The sequence below is a fragment of the Lepidochelys kempii genome, chromosome 9 (genome assembly GCF_965140265.1).
Source record: "Lepidochelys kempii isolate rLepKem1 chromosome 9, rLepKem1.hap2, whole genome shotgun sequence".
NCBI classification, from domain to species: domain Eukaryota; kingdom Metazoa; phylum Chordata; order Testudines; family Cheloniidae; genus Lepidochelys; species Lepidochelys kempii.
Window position 1 is genome coordinate 76,323,765 of NC_133264.1, and position 13,682 is coordinate 76,337,446.

The window sequence follows — 13,682 nt, forward strand, 5'->3', positions numbered from 1 at the left end:
ATCTGCGTTAAGCACAAGGACTGGCGTGATTCCTGGTGTGGCATTTCAATGGCCTCTCCATGCTTAGAGTTTGTTGTCTAGACCTGCCTTTCAGTGACTAAAGGATATTTCCATACTTCTACCAGAGACTATATTCTGAAGCCTTTTACTATATATTTGCAATGGGATAATACTGCAAAATATATCCACTCTCACATTATTTCAATGATCATCTATTTGTGTCACAAATGTAGTAATTGATGATTTTGACACCCCATTAGCAAAATAAAAATGTGTATTGGCTAGGGTTAGATTAATTTCACATTTGATTCTCAGTGAACAAGGTTCAGGGACACAAGACAGTGATGAGGAGAAAAGTTTTATGTTACATTGACCTCAATATTGTGTCTGATGGGCTATTTTTTCACCCTCCTATTCATCCTTTGCTGATACATTCCCTTCAGTCCCACTCAGCATGTAACCTGCACTCACTTGCCCATCAACTGCATGCCAGTCAGGTACAATTAAAGCTACTTTCTTATTTACTCATCAGTTCCCACCACCATTTACATCAATGCTGAATGTGACCCCGAGGCTGACATGGAAATAGCATGGAAGGACCAAGTCAGGATTATGCTCTGGACCCGCAAAGGGATTCATGCACATGGATCTTTACTTCTAGGAAGCGTTCCAGTGGAGTCAATACTGGTTGTGAAACCATGATTTGACATGTTTTGCAGTAGGTGAATATGATTTCACCTAGTTATCATTGACACCCATCAGTGTCTTTTGTTACCTTGTGGGATAATTAAGAATCATTTCTGACTGCCGCACTGTCAGGGCAGAAGATCTGAGAATGTTTAAGGCAATTTAGATGTTGAGGTTATCAGCTCTATATGACTTTAGTATTGCTAAAAATTGTAAACAACAAGGTTTGAATAGCAGCATGATGGATATATATAACTCTTCTAGCTCTAGCATCTTCTTTATTGTTTATTGAACAAGGTTCAAGCCAAAAATAGGTCTGATGTATTCTGAGCCAATGGATCAGTAGAGGGACTGAAATTAGAAGGCTATGGTTACAGGAATTGAATCTAAATTATCTGTAAAGGAACTAGAAAACCTGGGGCTAACAGGATGGAATGAGCCCTTTGGAGATGAATCTCAGAGAGAGGGGCTGGGACTCTGGTCATGAGATCCATTGAAATGCAGCAATTTAATTGTCAATAGCAATTCAGAGAGTGACAGCTCTTCAGGATGTTCTGCCAGGACTAATAGCTGCCCCTCAGTGTTAAGCTGGGGCAGGGAGATAGGCAGCCAAGAAGCCATGGCTTCCCCAACTCTGCTGGGGGGAAGGGTTGCATCACTCTTGGAGATAAGCCTGAGTCAAAGAATTCAGATCCAGATCTAGATTTCATCTCCATTCCTCCAAAGTTTGAGGGTGCTGGGATCCAGCCATTAGGCCCACGCTTATGTCTAATCAGTACTGAGATAATCCTAGAGCCGAGGCGATCATCAATAAAACCCCAACAGATAAATCCAGTGAGTCTCTTAATGTACTTAAAAGGGATTAGTGGAGATGGCTGTCCATTCACTAGCTATTGTGGGTTCCCTCCTACTCTATGTGTGTGGGGGAGAACAAGAGGCTTCACTCACACAGAGTGCTATCACAATAATGCCGGAGAGGGCACTGAGTCACAAAATTCAGGTCCAGACTTCAAACATCCCAAAATGTGTGTATGTCTGGATCCAGGGACTTGGTGTGGCCAGGTAGAGGGGTGAGACAGCTCTGCGGTTTGGGCCATCATCCTGGTTCAGTTTCTGAACCCTCACAAAATCTGGGTGTGTTTGGACCCAGGATTGTGGTTCAGACCCATCTATCTCTAGCCAGTGCAGCTCAGTCTGGGCAGAAATCAGAACAGCAGCTTGTAAGAAAGTCCAAGATGTGGGTAGCAACAATGGGTGCTAGATTGAAGTGCTGTGGAAAAGACCAGCTGATGACAGAATGTGATCAGTGTGAATAAATACCTATTGGCTTACAGTAGAGTAATAGAAAGGGCACTATTCCCAGTTTCAGACAGGGTAAGTTAAGGAGTAATGACATGAAGCCAAGGAGGAAAACATTTAGCTGAGTTATTTGGGAAAACGTATTATGCTGGGTGGTACTTTACGGTGGCTGCCTGCAAGCATTTCGTTGATCTATAGGCAATTGCAGACTTCTTGAAGCTGATGGGCATGTTAGCCCCCTTTCCTTCAGGTTTAAAGAAGAAGCAATGGAATGCCCCTTTGTTTAAAGACAGCTGAAAAAATAGAAACCACCAGTCAAGGCACATGGTAAGGCCTGCGAAAGAACAAACTCGGGGAGAATAAGAGGATTTTTCCTGGAACTGATTGCAAATGCAGGGCTGGAGCACTGATTGGAAAAGTTGCGTGTGTCAGCAGCAGACAGGTCCAGAAAGTGAGGAGAAAGCCAGAGAAGTGCTGGTGAGAATGGCCCTTGGAGGAAGCCATGAAAGAGACAGCTTCCTGTGAGCACAGGACTGGCTGGAAAGCAGCCTTGGATTTGTGAACAGGGAAGCAGCTTCCTATTGTTTATTCCTACCTTGTTCAGGGAAACAGGACTTTGTGTCCATCATTTGTAAATATACAGGATTGCACAGAAATATCTGATTGATGCAATCAATTTCTCCTTAAGGAAACAACTTGACAATGCCTTTAATATTAGCTAACCATTAGAAACAAAGGGGGAACAATATTAATGAGTGGAACTGGTTAGTGGAATAAATTAGCCAGGGAGGTACCATCACTGCAGAGATTAAAAAACAGCTGAGATAAGGCTTTAGTGGAAATGACATAGTGAATAAACAGGGATCAGGCAAAATCTGATCTATTTCCCTTAACTCTTTGTCAAATATTTTCTCTCCCTTCTTTATTGCTACATTTTTATCTCCTTTACAGAATTCCATTTCTTTCATTCTTGCCTGTCTTTTGTATTTTCTTGCTTTGTGCTCATTTTGTGGCCTTTCAATATTTCTAGAGCATCTTGCCTAAATTTTTTGTTAAATAAGTATGATAATGGTCTACAAGAAATTTTCGGTCCCTACTATGTATGAAATGATGAAATTAATTCCCTTTAGTAAAACTAGAAAACTTCAAGTGTGAAAATGGGGGTATGGACTCATTTCTATTTGCAATTAGGTGGGTGAACAGACCCCAGATAGTGTACTAGAGGAGAGAGACATCAACTGAAATGCTTCAATCTCATTGGTGCCATACTTGATCCCTGTGGGGTGCAAAAAGGAATGTCCCACCTTTACAAGATGTCATAATGTTGATTGAATTATTAGGATGTCACATTGGGGATAGAGCTATCTTTCCATTGCTGTCCCCCAAGCACCTGTCACTGGAGATTGGGCTTGGAGGAGGGAGAGGTACAAGTAACACAAAACATTTGATGGGGAGTGAAAAATGTCCTTTTTCACACACAAAAACCCTTTCATTCTTTTCAGTTTTTTAGTTTTTTTCCATTTATCTCCCTTTTTCCTTCTTCTCTTTTTCCATTTTGCCTCTGGAAAAAGGAGGAAGAAAGGGGGGAAATGGGAGAACTGAAAAACAAAACAAAAATAGTTTTCAGTTGTGATTTTTCTTTAGGTTTTTCATCCAAAGAAAAATCTTCATGGGAAATTTCAACAAAAATTAAAACCTCATTTTGCATCCCTCATTTACATCCTCTTTGCTCACATGATTTTAGCACTTGTATCTATATGGATCAAATCAAAAGAATCAAATCTCATGCTTCAGTTTCTTACCTGTCCAGAGGTCAGGAAGGATATTTTTCCTCCCCAATTCACAACTGGCCAAATAAATTATTGGGAGAGGGTTGTTTATCTCTTAATCTGAATCATTCGATATTGGCCATAGTAAAAGGCAAAACACACGACTAGATGAACCAATTCTCTGATGCAGTATACCAAATACTATGTCCATAGATGCTTAGCTGTGTGATGCTTGCTCATCTGCAAAGGGTTAAATCTATCACCAGATTTGGAATCAGGAGGGAATTTTCTTCCAGGTCAGTTTGGCCAAGACCTTGCACTTTTTTTCTCTTCTGTAACATTGAGCAGCATGCTTGTGGTAGGATTATTTTGGTTTAACTCACTGCAATGTCCAGCCAGACTTTGCAGCCGGTGATGAAGTATCGTTAGTCATTTCAGTGGATGTTCCTGAAAGTTCCCTGAACTAATGTTACAAACAGTGAACAGTTTTGATAAATGGATTGAAATGTTGATGCTATATAAATCCAAACTGTAGTTTTTGTTCCATTTATTTGTTCTTATTCAAACCCATTAATTTACAGGATGCAAATCTGCTTTCAGCAGAACAGGTGAAAGGCAGTGAGTGTCAAAGCTTTATCATGAAACTCAAGGAGGCTGGCTTACTAGAGCCAGAAACTATAATGAACCTGCTTTTCATATCTCTATTTGCGATAGCTATAATACCAAAAGGAAAAGTATTTCTACAAAAGCACCAACAGGATGATCTAGAGTGGATTATAGAAGTCATTACTGGGCAAGTTTACTTTCTTACTTCTAGCACATGAACTCATAACTAGAGCTGGTCAGGAATTTATCCATCAGAATGATTTTCTGGTGGAAAATTCAGTTTCTGAAAAACTGTAATTTTCCACAACAAAATCTCAATTTTTTTCCCCAAAACTCTTGATTTTTTTTTTCCATGAGGAAAATCAAAATGAATATTTTGTTTTGGGTCATTTCAACAAAAATCAATTTTTTTTAATTGAACTGACCCACAATGTTTTGTTTCTAATTAGGTCCATAAAACATTAAGGGCATTTTCCCTAGAAGTACATTGCCTTATGAGAGTTGTAGTGTGGGCCCCCCTGCTCTCCTATGGGCTGATCTCTCTAAAGGACTACATCTCCCACAATGCAATGCAGATTTCCCTCTGATCAAGTTCTGTGTAGTACATCATGGGAGTCACATGGCTAGAGTGTCATGGGAAATGCAGTCCAGCCAGCATGACTGGCCCATAGACAAGAATGGGGTCCCAAACTACAACTCCCAAAGGCAATGCACTGATAGGGAAATATCTCTTACTGTTTTGTTGAACTGATAGGAAACAAAACATCAGGATCCCAAACTACAGCTCCCATTAGGCAATGCACCACAATGGGAAAATGCAGTTTAACATTGAACTGATGCAAAATAAAGCATTTGGGATCACATCAACAGGCTGCAATGAGAGATATCAGTTTCAGGAATGTCAAAAAGTGTAGGTAGATTCCATTGAAAATGCTGAAACAAAACATTTTGACATTTCCAGGATGAAATTTTTCTGAATTTCATTCTGTGAAGATTTTTAACTTTGTCCCAATTTAGGATGGAAACAAACATGCAGGATAGCAGCCCTGCTCCGACAGACTTCATGAAGCCCATCAAACGTTCTCTCCTGCAGACATCAGCAAGCCCATAGGTGGTATGGCTGGAAGGGAGTTATTTGAATTGTGGTAGCACAGAGGCCCCAGCTTCATTGCTCTAAGCACTGGGTGGGGAGTGCGAGCCTCAGAGAGGGTAGGGGAAAGGAGGGGGAGAGGCTCTAGCCATATATTAAAATTGAAATACTTTAACCTTTTCTAGATTTCAAACATTGTGTTTCAAGTTTAATGTGAATAGGACTCTCTGCCTTTCCATCTCTGTCATGCCCCCCTGGGTTTCCTGTACCCTCTCCATGCAGTGTTGCCAACTATCATGATTTTACAATGAGTCTCATGATATTTATTATGTTTGTTAAAGCTTCAACCCCTAGAAGCATGTGATGAGGCGAGACTCTTGGCTTTCATTTCCTAAACAAAGGCAGTTTCTAGCTCTCTTGGTTGCAGAGAAAAACTTAAAAATGTGACCCAAGTGCAGCCTAAAGGTCTGAGAAGCCAGAGGGCAAATAGAAAGAACCCAACATTATTATTATTTTTATTTTTAAGTCTCATGATTTTTAAGGCAATCTCATCATTTTGGGGGTCCTGCCTCATGATTTTTAAAAGTTTGGGGTTGGCAAGACTGCAATCAGTCCTTTGAGCCTTCTTCATTCACTCTCGCTGCTCCCGCATCCATACCCTCTCAGTTCTTGCCTCTTTTTATGCTCTTGCTTGCCCTATGGTTCTCCATTCCTGTAGCTCCATGAAAATATGAAAACAGTTTTAGGTAGCCATCTGCGTGTTCTAACACTGATATCAGACATTTGGTTTGCTTTCTTCCTTTGCTGAGAGGCAGTCACAACCGACAGCCTCTTCCTGTTGCAAGAAGCCATGAAACTGAAAGAGCAACCCTCTGGCTTACTAACCCTTCTAATAACCTTGCTTCTATTTGTCTGAGTCTGAGGTACACAAAAGGGGCTTAGGAGCCTGTGAATATTAATTTTCTTCTCGTTAGAGGCAGTGCTTTCTGTCACTGAAATGCCTGAGAGGTTAATATCCACCACATGTTCCCAGAATCCTATTCCAGGTTGGCAGTTAAAAGAATAATGTTGCAGCAATAGTAGTGAAGAGATGAAAAATATCACTTTTGGTGATGGATGCTTGGATTCAAATGAGGAAGATAACCCCCGGGTGGGTTAATGGACACTTCAGAGTTGCCTTTCTTAATATAAATTTGGGCTCCTTGGTGAGGATGATAGAAGATTTAAAAGCTGTTGGATTGATAACAGCAGAAGGGAGGCTTGAGCCCTTGGGCCTCCGGCTGCTCTCACCAGTTTTATACAGGTGTAACTCCACTGACTTCAATGGAGTTACTCCTGGTGGCTGGTTTTCTGGGCTGCTTTATTGTGGTACACTCATTAAAACAACAATAATCTAATCTATTTTGGAACTACTCTTTTTAGCACCTCTACACCTATTGCCTCAGGTACTATGATCCAGCACCATGAACTGTTTTCTCAGTTTGTTTGATATGCGGAAAATACCCAAATGAAGCCATTTAATCATTCATTCTGATGCAGGCGTATCCTTGACTGACCCCTTTTGTGCCATTTGATTGGGGCATGTGGCATTATTTGCTGAAACTGAGCCTGAATAAAATGGAGGTGGCGTTAGTTGAGGCTAAATGTTGATGCTGAGCTGGGGTCAATCTCTGGGCAATTTATAGAGGGCTAGAACTTGTCACCCTTATTGCACTGAGTAATGTCACTGATTTCAGTGATACTACGCTATGAGCAAGGGAAACCACAAGATGAGTAAGGGTTGTAGTATGTGTCTTTAAATCTTGATGTATTATTGACCATGAATCTATTAATGGGTTGAAAAACCTTTTGATTTGGACCTAGCTATCTTTAAGCCTGCTACATAAGATCTTCACGCTGAGGCCCCTGTTCAGCATGCATAACAAAGATTTTGGTAAATATCTTTGTCATTTTAAGGCTTCATTAATAACTAGTAAGGCATATATAGCACCTATCTTCCAATGTGATCAAACCACATTGTAAGGGTGGATAAGTATTATTATCTCTATTAAGATGAGGAATCTGATGCCCAGATGGTTAAGTGACTAATACAAGTTCACTGTGGTAGAGATGGGAGCAGAACTCTGTGCTCAGGAAACCTAACTACTAGATACACCTCCTTCATTACATTGTTATCCTTTTGATGGGTTGGGTCCCTATTCGTGTTTACAGGTTTTAGCGTCTAATCTAAAACATGCAACCAATCATTTCCTTTAGTTTCAATAGATTGCATCTGTTTTAAAATCTTTTCCTGGACTATTGCAGACCTATCAGATCATTTCAGGATTGCTTTATAGACACATGAAGTACTTTAATAGTTGTGGCCTGTTTTATTATCTAAAACTCTTATCATTCAATGCTTCTAGTCTTTCTCAGGAGTCTACTGATTACTTAATGTGCCCTAATTAGTCTATAGGAGACAGAGCTTTTAGCATTGCCGTCTGTGTCTTGCGTATGGAACGGGCTTCCATTGGTAATTGGATGGCTTAATCTGTTGTTGCTTTTAAGATTAAAACACAGAGGGATTTGGTTTTATTGCTTCTTTAAATGGGTTTTAACTGTTATTTTGCAGATTCTTTTGTAAAGTGCCCTGAGACCTTGAAGAAGGACACTCTATAAATGTATTTATTGTGGTTCTTTTACAATTTCTTTATGTGCAGTGGAATCTGCACCTTTCAGCTTTTCAATGGGTTTGCCAACCATAAATATAAAGAGTTGGGATTTTTGGCCAGCTTATTTTTGCATTAGGCCCATTTTTCAAACAAAGATCTTTTTTTCACTTCACTGACTTTTTTTCTTTTCTCCCTTCTCCCATGATGCAAAAACTTCCTAAGATCCAGGCTTTTTTTTCTGCAAACCCTAAGGCTTGTTAAGACAACCATATGGCAAATTTAGCTTTTTACCTTAGCTATTAATACCATCTAACCCTGTGTGGTTCTCCCAACACTTGTGGGCAATGTCTGAAGGCAGAGACGCTTTCATGGGCAAATACAGTATAAGAGACCTGAAGAAGAGCTCTGTGAAAGCTCTAAAGCTTGTTTCTTTTGCCAACAGAAGTTTGTCCAATAAAATATGTTACTTCACCCACCCAGTCTCTCTGGCAAGTAAGGTATTACATTACATCGAAAATGACTGGACTAAGGAGACAAAATGAACCTTTGATACAGCTGCATGGTGACTTTTGACCACATTATTACTTATGCTGTTTATTTCCTTTTGCAGGCTGTAGCGCTTCTGCTTATCAGTACAAAATCTCTTTTTGCATACAGTGCCCATTTGTCTTATCTCTCCAAGTTGGTTTGCAGTTTGTCTCTGTCCTCATACATCCTGTCCTTTCAGTTGGTGTCATTTGTAAATTTGATTGTGGGATTGAATTTAAGCTAAAAAAAAAAAAAAGGGAGTATGTAGCAGAAAGCTGATTGTATGGTGTGGCCCAAGAAGTATGCGATGACCGTGAAAATCACTGCTCTAACCAATACTCCCTGAAAGTAAAACAGCAACAAATATACAACTCAGACCGCAGTATTACCTAATTCTCCAAGGGAAGGGAAATGAGTTTATGTTCTAAGCTATATTCGTAAGATTGTTGGGTTTTGGCAGAACTCAGATGCTTATTTTACAGTACGCTATCTTTTTCTTATAAAAAGAACCATGTTATGTACAGCTAAAGATCTTCCATTTCTTCTAAATTAGTCATCTAGTTTATAGGAAAGGGTGGCCTGCATTCAATTCAGCATATGCATTTGTGCTACATGGAATATTCATTTCAGAAGCAACTCTCTGAACTTAGCAATATCCTGTTTTGCTTGTGGTTTGCAGTTATGTATAACCAATATTCATTCCTCTTGATATACATCAGTCATATCTGCTGTAATGTGATATAGAGTTACACTTGCTGTGTGGAAGTAGAATCAAAGAAATGTAGGGCTGGAAGAAACCTTGAGAGGTCATCTAGTCTAGGCCCCTGCCCAGTAGTAGGACCAAGTATACGTAAACCATCCCTGACTGGTGTTTGTCTAACCCGGGGGTCTCAAACATGCGGTCCGCGGGCCACATGCGGCCCGCGGAGCTATTTGCTGCAGCCCGCCAAGCTCCCCGCGCCCCCATCTGCCTCCCCCCCCGAGTTATTTCCTGCAGCTGTCAAGCTCCCCTCTCCCCAGCGCACCACGTCCCCGCTCCTCTGCCTACCTCCAGGCGCTTCCTGCCAACAAACAGCTGTTTGGCGGTGCTTAGCGCTTTCCAGGAGGGAGGGGGAAGGAGCGGGGAGCCATACGCTCAGGGGAGGAGGCAGAGAAGAGGCGGGGCGGGGCAGGGATTTGGGGAAGAGGTTGGAATAGGGGCAGGGAAGGGGTGGAGTTGGGGTGAGGACTTTGGGGAAGGGGTTGGAATGGGGGCAGGGAAGGGGTGGGAAGAGGCGGGGCAGGGCCTTATGGAAGGGGTGGAGTGGGGGCGGGGGCAGTGGGGTGGGGCAGTGATGTGGCCCTTGGGCCACTGTACTAGTCCTCATGTGGCCCTCGTGGTAATTTGAGTTTGAGATCCCTGTTGTTAAAAAAACAAATGACAGGGATTCCACAAGCCTCCCATGGAAACCTATTTCAGTACTTTACTATCCTTATAGTATGACCATTTTTCCTAATATCTAACCTAAATCTCCCTTGCTGCAAATTGAGCTGATTACATCTTGACCACTTTTAGTGGGCATGGAGAATGATAGATCTCTGTTCTCTTGATAACAGCCCCTTAAAATACTTGAAGATTGTTAACAGGTTCCCCCCTCACTCTTAATTTCTCAAGACTAAATGGGCCCAGTTTTTTTAACCTTTCCTCATAGGTCAGGTTTCCTAAACCTTTTATCATTCTTGTTGTGCTCCTCTGAATTTGCTCCAATTTGTCCACATCTTTCTTTAAGTGTGGTGCCCAAAACTGGACAAAGTTCTCTAGCTGAGGTCTCACCAGTGCCAAGCAAAGTGGTACAGTTACTTCCCATGTCTTATATACAACGCTCCTGTTAATACACCCCAAAATGATATTAACCGTTTTCACAACTGCATCACATTGTTGGCTCATATTCAGTTTTGTGATCCACTTTAGCCCCCAGATCCTCTTCAGAAGTGCTACTGCCTAGCCAGTTATCCCCCTTTTTGTAGTTGTGCATTTGATTTTTTTTCCCTAAGTGCCTTTGTCTTCACTGAATTTCATCTTGTTGATTTCAGATCAATTCTTCAATTTGTCAAAGTCATTTTGAGTTCTACGCCTGTCCTTCAAAGTGCTTTTAATTCCTCCCAATTTGGGGTCACCTGCAGATGTTATAAACATACTCTCCAATCCATTTATGCAAGTCATTCATGAAAATATTAAATATTACCAGACCCAGTACAAACCCTTGTGGGAACCCATTAGATGCATCCTCTCACTGTCAAACTGGACCATTGATAACTACTGTTTGAGTACATTCTTTCAACCAGTTGTATACCCACCATATGGTAATCTCATCTAGAGCAGATCTCATTCATTTGCTTATGAGAATGTCATGTGGGACAGTGTCAAAAGCCTCACTGAAATCAAGATATATCATGTCTACTGCTTCCCTACTGGAATCAAAATATAGTACATCTACTGCCCCCCGCCTCCCACTGCATCCAATGGGCCAGTAACCCTATCAAAAAGGAAGTTTAGGTTGGTTTGGCATGATTTGTTTTTGACAAATCCATGCTGGATATTCCCTTATAACTCTTTTCAGAGTAACAGCCGTGTTAGTCTGTCTTTGCAAAAAGAAAAGGAGTACTTGTGGCACCTTAGAGACTAACCAATTTATTTGAGCATGAGCTTTCGTGAGCTACAGCTCACTTCATCGGATGCATACCGTAGAAACTGCAGTAGACATTATATACACACAGAGACCATGAAACAATACCCCCTCGCACCCCACTGTCCTGCTGGTAATAGCTTATCTAAAGTGATCATCAAGTTGGGCCATTTCCAGCACAAATCCAGGTTTTCTCACCCTCTGCCCGCCCACACACAAACTCACTCTCCTGCTGGTAATAGCCCATTCAAAGTGACCACTCTCTTCACAATGTGTATGATAATCAAAGTGGGTCATTTCCAGCACAAATCCAGGTTCTCTCACTCCCTCACCCCCCTCCAAAAACCACACACACAAACTCATTCTCCTGCTGGTAATAGCTTATCAAAAGTGACCACTCTCCCTACAATGTGCATGATAATCAAGGTGGGCCATTTCCAGCACAAATAAAACCTGGATTTGTGCTGGAAATGGCCCACCTTGATTATTATGCACATTGTAGGGAGAGTGGTCACTTTTGATAAGCTATTACCAGCAGGAGAATGAGTTTGTGTGTGTGGTTTTTGGAGGGGGGTGAGGGAGTGAGAGAACCTGGATTTGTGCTGGAAATGACCCACCTTGATTATCATACACATTGTGAAGAGAGTGGTCACTTTGGATGGGCTATTACCAGCAGGAGAGTGAGTTTGTGTGGGGGTGGGCGGAGGGTGAGAAAACCTGGATTTGTGCTGGAAATGGCCCAACTTGATGATCACTTTAGATAAGCTATTACCAGCAGGACAGTGGGGTCGGAAGGGGTATTGTTTCATGGTCTCTGCGTGTATATAATGTCTACTGCAGTTTCCACAGTATGCATCCGATGAAGTGAGCTGTAGCTCACGAAAGCTCATGCTCAAATAAATTGGTTAGTCTCTAAGGTGCCACAAGTACTCCTTTCCTTATAACTCTGTTATCGTCTAGGTGCTTACAAATTGATTGTTTAATAATTTGTTCCAGTATCTTTCCAGGTTTTGAAATTAGGCTGACTGGTCTATAATTCCCCAGATCCTTTTAGTTCCTTTTTAAAAGATAGGTACTATGTTTGCCCTTCTCCAGTCCTCTGGGACCTCACCTGTACTTCAGGAGTTCTCAAAGATAATTGCTAACAGCTGAGGTTGCTTCAGCTAGTTCCTTGAGTACACTAAGATAAATTTAATCTAGTCCTGCTGACCTGAATACATCTAACCTTAAATATTTTTCAATATGCTCTTTCCCTATTCTGGTTGTGTTCCTTCTCCCTTGTTGTTAATATTAAATAGTGACTAGATACTTAACACAATTATCTTTTTAATGAAAACTGAAGCAAAATAGGCATTAAATTGATGTAAATCAGTTATTAGCTTTCCTTCCCTGCTAACTAGTGGACGTACACTTTCCTTCGTCTTTCTCTTGCTCCTAATGTGTTTATAGAAGATCTTCTTTATTGCCTTTTACATCCTTTGCTTGGTGTAATTCCTACTGTGCCTTAGCCTTTCTGATTTTCTCCCTACATGCTTATGCTATTTTTTTCACTCCTTAGCAATTTGTCCATGTTTCCACTTTTTATAGGATTCCTTTTTTATTTCAGGTCATTAGGAAGAGTAAGAACTCTTTTTATCTTTCCCTTGCATCAGGATAATTTGCAGTTTTGCATTTAATATCATCTCCCTGAAAAACTGCCACTTTTCCTGGACTCCTTTTTTCCTTAGATATTAGAATCATAGAATATAAGGGTTGGAAGCGATCTCAGGAGGTCATCTAGTCTAACCCCCTGGTCAAAGTAGGACCAATCCCCAATTTTTGCCCCAGATTCCTAAATGGCCCCCTCAAGGATTGAACTCACAGCCCTGGGTTTAGCAGGCCAGTGCTCCTACTCCTTCCTTTCCTTAGAGTTATGGACCCTATCATTTCATGATCACTTTCACACAAACTACCTTCAACCTCCAGTTTCACAACCATATCTCACTTAATCAAATCCCTGCCATTTCTGGTGCCTCAAGCTTTGGTGCACCTTGGTCCCTCCTATTCTCAGCCACTGCAATAAAATAGTCTAGTCTCCTGTGGTCTGTAACATTATGGTCTAATTTCATTTGTTGGGTTTAGTGTGTGGTGCTAGGTGGTGTTGATGGCCTGTGCTGTGCAGAGGGTCAGACCACATGATCTGGTGGTCATTTCTTGCCTTAAATTCTATGACACTGATAACCCCTTTCTGGGGTTGGGCTTTGCTGATGACTCAAATAGCAACCAATATGCAAACCTTTCTACTCAAATTGTTCATAGGGATTCCCTGCAGAAACATCTCTGTCCCATTTCCTTCTCCCCTTATTATCAGAGAGCAGTGCCTGAGTTCGGCCTCCAACGAGTCCTC